A 6,479-nucleotide genomic window follows, 5' to 3' on the forward strand; every position below is an offset into this window, starting at 1 on the left:
GTACCACTGTGGGGGAAGGGAAGGAACTACCTCCAGAACCTGGAACTGCCAATGCCAAGGTGTCCCCCTGAGGTCCCAGGGCTGGTACCTGAGTCCAGCTGGGGGTTAGACTTGATTCCAAGTCCTCAGGGAGTATCTGGTCACCAAAGTCAAGAGACTGGGGAAGATGGAGCTGCCTTGACACTAAGTTTTAGAGAAATAAATAGAAATGCTTTGTTCTCACTGTACATTGTAATTGTATGGAACTTCTTTCGCTTGAAGTGGTACTGTCTTGATAGAGAAACAAGTTTTTAAAAGTTTAGATAAATTTGAGGTTGTCATACTGGGTTCAGCTCCACCCTTGCCATTCATTAGGCCATGTGATCATGACATTTCTGGGTCTCAGTTTTCTCAGCTGTAAAATGGGAACACATAAGAACTACTCACTGAGGGGCTTCCCTGGTGGCACAGTGGTTATGAATCTGCCTGCCAATGCAGGGGACATGGGTTCGAGCCCTGGTCCAGGAAGATCCCACATGCTGCGGAGCAAATAAGTCTGCAAGCCACAACTACTGAGCCCATGTGCCACAACTACTGAAGCCTGAGCACCTATAGCCCGTGCTCCGTAACAAGAGAAGCCACTGCAATGAGAAGCCCGCACGCAGCAACGAAGTGTAGCCCCCCGCTCGCTGCAACTAAAGGAAGCCCATGCGCAGCAACGAAGACCCAAACGCAGCCAAATGAAAAAAAAATTTTAATTATTAATTAAAAAAAGAAAGAACTACCCACCAAGGACAGTAATAAGGAAAAAGTAAGATAGTGAATGTGAAAGTGCCTTGTACAAAGGGATATGCCATGAGGAATGTTATTATTTAAAGGAATGTAAGCATGCTGGAAAGCATTTAACACCTGGGAGTTTGGGGACCAGGAGGACAGTTATACCTTCAGACAGCCAGTACCTTGGTGGCAGAGAACTGGGCTGACTGGCCCAAGAGTCATCTGGATGTGGGAGACCTTATATTTTCTTTTTTTAAAAAAAAATTATTTATATTTTTATTTTTGGCTGTGTTGGGTCTTCGTTTCTGTGCGAGGGCCCTCTCCAGCTGCGGCGAGCGGAGGCCACTCCTCATCGCGGTGCGCGGGCCTCTCACTATCGCGGCCTCTCTTGTTGCAGAGCACAGGTCCCAGACGCACAGGCTCAGCAGTCGTGGCTCACGGGCCCAGCCACTCCACGGCATGTGGGATCCTCCCAGACCAGGGCTCGAACCCGTGTCCCCTGCATTGGCAGGCAGACTCCCAACCACTGCACCACCAGGGAAGCCCGAGACCTTATATTTTCATGTGGTTTCTATTCCCTTATGCTCCTCTCATTCTAATCATCCCTCCCCTGGTCTAGCTCCACTTCGGCAAATGAGAAAATATCCTATGAAATGCTTTATCCTGTGTGATTGACAGCCTTCCAAAATCGTCTCCAATAAACCCTGCTTCCATGTATTCACACTCTTGTGTAATGTCTCCTCTTGAGTGTGGGCTGGAGTTAGTGAATTGCTTGTAACAAATACATGAAAGCGATGGGGTATCAGTTCCGAGGCAGAGTTGCAAAGATTGTGGATCCCGCCTTGCTTGCCCCCCTCTCCTGCCTCTCACCTGCTCACTCTGAGGAAGCAAATTGCCTTTTTGTCAGCTGCCCTATGAAGAGGTTCACAAGTCAAGGAACTGAGGGCGACCTGCGGCCAACAGTCGGAGAGGAATTGTCCCCCTCAGTCCAGCAGTCCTGGAGAAACCAAGTCTTGCCAACGAGCACATGAGTGCGCTTGGAAGCAGATTCCTTGCTCCATTTGAGCCTTAAGGGGACTGCTGCCGCATTGGACCTGGTTGCAGCCTCATGAGAGACCCTGAGCCCGTGGGCCCAGCTAAGCTGCGCCTGGGTTCCTTACACACAGAAACCGTGAAATAATAAATGCATATTGTTTTAAACTGCTAAATTTTGGGGTAATTTGTTATGTGGCAATAGATAGCCATGTAAAGTGTCATTCGACACTTAAGAATCACAGTGTCATTACACTTCTAGTTTAGTAAATACAATGAACATTGCCTCTGTGCCAGGAACATAGTACTCGGACTTCTCAGGCTGTGGAGATGAGACAGGCAAGACCCCGCTCCCCAGGAGCTCACAGCGGAGGAGGCAGTAGGCATGGAATGGGCAAGGAGGGGGTGGGGGCGAGGCAGAGGAGACATCAGAACAAGCTGCCTGGAGGGAGGGGTGTTTGGAGTGGCCTGAAATGATAGAAGGTAAAGCTAGACCCAGAGAAGGTGAGTGGCCTCAAGTCACACAGCTAATCCACACAGATCCGCTGGGTTGCACAGGCAGCACAGAGCATGGGTCTCCCCACATTTTCTGGGCAAATGGAACACAACCCAGACAAAGCAATGAGGTGATGCTGAAGAAAAAAATAACTGCTCTTGCAGAGTTTTGTTTCCTGGGGGAGCGGGGCAGAATTACAGGGTATGGTTGTGGGAAGAGTGGGACGTTGACAGAGCTTGGGTACCCCCCTCCAGGTGCGACAACAGAGGCAGAGCAAGGGTGTGTAAGTCATCCCGCCAGAAACGTCTTTTATGCTAGGCTGCCCCGCGTCGCCTTCATCTCTGTCCTGTGCCCTTTCCAGGGCCCCCGGGGTGTTCCTGCCTCCCTCCTCCTTTCCTCCCCCCAGCGCAGGATGCTTCTCATTCCCTGGAAAAGGGCTCAGGGATATTGTGTCGGAGGCAGAGTCAGGCCTGCAGGGGGTGTGTGTGTGTGTGTGCGCGCGCGCGTGTGTGGAAGTAATTCTTGATCTCAGGGGTCCTGCGAGGCAGGAACCAAGCCATTGAGAAACTCCAAAACATGACTCAAGTAGTTTAGGAAAAAGCTTCATTTTACAAGTCACTAGTGGGAGGTGTTTCCAGAACCTACTCAGGCACTCTGCTGATTGCAAATCTACGAGGCTTGAGGAACTCGGGAGGGGGGGTAGGCGCCCACCCTCAGGGGACTTGCCAAGCACTCCCAGCACCCCTCGCCTGACTGCCTTCCGCTGCTCTCCTTCCCACCCACTCCTCACCTGTCCCACCTTCGCCGCTCCTGATCGCCACTGATCAGCCTGAGGAGGCAGCAGCAGGGACGGAGGGGGAAGGTCAAGGTTGCTGGCTGGGAACGTTTCTCCTACTCTTCACTTTAATCCCTGACACAGTCTGAGGGGCAACTCTGCAGTGGGGTGGCCTCTGTGCCCATGGCAGGTAATGGGTTCCATGGAGGGAGGGCGCGTGGTGTTGTAGGGCCCACACAGACGCTGGTATCAGGGCTAGTGGCTGCTGCTTTTCCTCGCTGTGTGACTTGGGGCATGTGACTTAACCTCTCTGAACCAGTTTCCTCATTTGTAAGGGAAACTGGGAGGGGAGATCAAAATTATTATGGGGTATTTTGCCCCCCCTCCCAAAGGATATGTTGGAGTCCTAACCCCCAGGATCTCAGAATGTGACCTTATTTGGAGATAGATCTTTACAGAGGTAATCAAGTTAAGACGGGTCATTAGGTGGGCCCTAATCTAGCCTCCAGAACTGTGAGACCGTAAGTTTCTGATGTGTAAGCCACCCAGTTTGTGGTACTTTGTTATGGCAGCCCTAGTAAACTGATACAGTCATACTCACCAGAAGACGCAGAACAAACATCTGGCCTACAGCAAAGACTAATCCCCACTGGGGTAGAAGGAAGGGGCTCCTTCTCCATTCCTGCCCCCGTTTTCTTCCAGAGCAAATGTTCCTTGTCTGACAAGCTGTGCTCTGTGAGACCCTGCTTGGGGGAGGCAGCTGTGGTGTCAGGGAGAGGCCACAGGCTCAGGTCTCCGCCCACCAAAGAGTAGACGGTGACACGTGGGACAAGTCATTGAACTTTTCGGAATCTCAGTGAGGCAAACACCCAAACCTCCTCGACTATTTTGAAGGGTTATTGTGAGGTTCAAGTGAGATAATGATGTGTATGGAATCATTTTATAACCCCCCCTCAGCATTAATTACTACTGTGGTTATTCCTGGCATAAGAAGGAATTCTGAAGACACAGCAAAATGTCCATAGGGGAGCATGGAAGGAGGCATCCCTGCTTTGTGGGAAAATGCAATACTGTCCTAAGGATCCCACAGAGGCAGAAGCCAGAGGCTTGCTCAGGATTGTTCCGAGTACCGTGCCACCCTGAGCTCAGGTATGCTGCCACCAAGTGGCAACAGGAATCCTGCCTATGTTTTGAAACTTTTTTTGAGATCTCATGGAGGGGAGGGGTGTGGGGCAGAAATCTACTAATTATTTAGTGCCATTTCTATGAAGGGGGCTTTGTAGTTGACATCTCACTTAATTCTCTTGAAGAATTACCCCTAATAACCCCAACTTATAGTTGAAAGGATTGAGTCTCAGGGAGTTTGAGCAACTTGGACTTGTAATGTAAGGACTGTCAAGCCTGGGCTCCTTACACATCCTGACTTTCCAGATCCAACACGGCCATTTCTATTTGTGGTTCCCTAGCAAGTAAAGTGCTCCAAGCCTACTTAACTTAAAAAAAGCACCCATCTGTCATTAAACATTTGAACTTGAGCATTTCATTTACAGATGGTGTTTTTGAGAAAATTATAACAAACCTCGAGACATCCGAACACCTCTTTCCTTCACAAGGAACTATTTTTAGTCTTAGCTTTTCCCCTCTTTTTTGCCCCTTTATCCAGTTTCAAAGAGTTGCAGCTCTTTGTTCTTTCTACTCACTTATATAAGCTTTTTAAAAAATGCCTCTTCCGTTACCAACATGCTAGACTTCCAGCCCCGGCCAAAAACCTTCCCTTCCCCTCAGTGCCTCTTTGCCACCCCAAAGAAGAGAAAGAGAGCCACACGCCTGGCCTCTCTCTCCACCTCCTGCAGTGAGGTCCTCACTCTCTCTAAGACAAGGCCAGATGAGCCTCTCCTGGAAAATGCAAAACCCTGTTTTCCCCTCTCTCCACTCAAAGGAAAGCATCTTGGTACTTGATCCTTCAGAACTGGAAGGGAACATCACTCTCCCTTTGCTCTCTCTGGCAAGAGAATTCTCCAGGACTAGAATTCGTGTCAATGCTGGCAGGACTGCCCTCCTGGGCTTCAGATTCTTTCCCACTAGAATGTGCCGACACTTCTAATGGAGCAGAACGCCTGGGGGGAGACTGAGCTACGTTTATAGCCTCCCCTTTGTGGGCTCCATCCCAGGACTGGTTAGTGGGTGGGCTCATGCGGGCTTGGTTCCCCTTGAGTCTGAAGGGGCCAGGGAGTGGGAGGGGTGGCTGGCTTTTCATTCACAGGGAGAGCTCAGAAAGTTGACGTTTTATCAGGAGGCACAGCCCTCAGACCCATCCTCAGGGAGGGTGTGGATTTCTGGCTCTTCTGAGAAGGCTGTTTCCACTCCCTGAGGACAGAGACCCCTCTCAGTCTCTGTAACCCCAGAGCCTTTTTGGGTGTCTGGTGCATAGCAGGGATGGGGTGAATGTTGGAGGAGACAGAGAGCATGCTGTCTACATGCCTAAGAAAGTGAACTGGGCACATGGGGGGTGTTCATTATCTTCTCCTGCTTGGAATCTCAGAAAACAGAGAATTCAGGGCCTGAACAGAAGATTCTGTGTCAAGAAATTACTTCAACCCAAACTCTCCAGGTAAATGGGTCAATTTGTGGGAGTGTAGGGGGGAGTCAGGGGCCTCTCAGTCCGCCCTCCTGTGGCCTCAGTTCTGCCTTGGATTTTCCCTTTCTTTCTCTTCCTCCTTTCCTCCCTTGATTTGTTGAGCATCTATTACGCACCAGACACTGTGTTGGGATGTTAACATTAAAAAGGCACAGGCCCTTGAAGGGTTTACCACCTGCAGGGGAGTTTTTATCTTAGGCTTCAGGCATCTCCTCCTACTTTGCAGCATGTTTTACCTTTTGGTAAGGAATTTCATATATTATCTTATTTAATTCTCACAATAACCTTGGGAGTTTTGTATTATTTATTTTTCAGCTATATTTATCTTTTCCTGTTATATTTATATTTATTCTTCCTGTTGACAATAGAACAATAGGGTCAGCTGGGAAGGAGGGGGCTCAGAAGAGCAGAAGATCCACACAGAGTCCCTAAGGAGGATGGCTGTCATCCCTCTGCGTGCATCTGACTGACACCTCAGCGCTGGAGTGAAATAGCATTCATTATCCGGTGACATTTCTCAGGCAGCTTCTTACCTCTGCCTCCCCTGAGATGCAATAACAAAGATTCGTCTGATCTTCCTTTCCCCCATCTCCCTGGCTCCCTGCACCTCCAGTTCCTTTTCATCCCTGCGTTTGAGGGCAAACGTTCTCCTGTCTCTAGGATGTGCCGGCTGGGCAGACTCAGTGGTCTCTGGGGAGACTGGGTGGCTTCCTTCCTCTCACTTCAAAGGGACTTTGGAGCGCTGCACTCCACGGGGTGAATGCATTTTATTTTTTAGGGGG

The sequence above is a fragment of the Balaenoptera musculus genome, chromosome 1 (genome assembly GCF_009873245.2).
Source record: "Balaenoptera musculus isolate JJ_BM4_2016_0621 chromosome 1, mBalMus1.pri.v3, whole genome shotgun sequence".
In the NCBI taxonomy this organism is placed as follows: domain Eukaryota; kingdom Metazoa; phylum Chordata; class Mammalia; order Artiodactyla; family Balaenopteridae; genus Balaenoptera; species Balaenoptera musculus.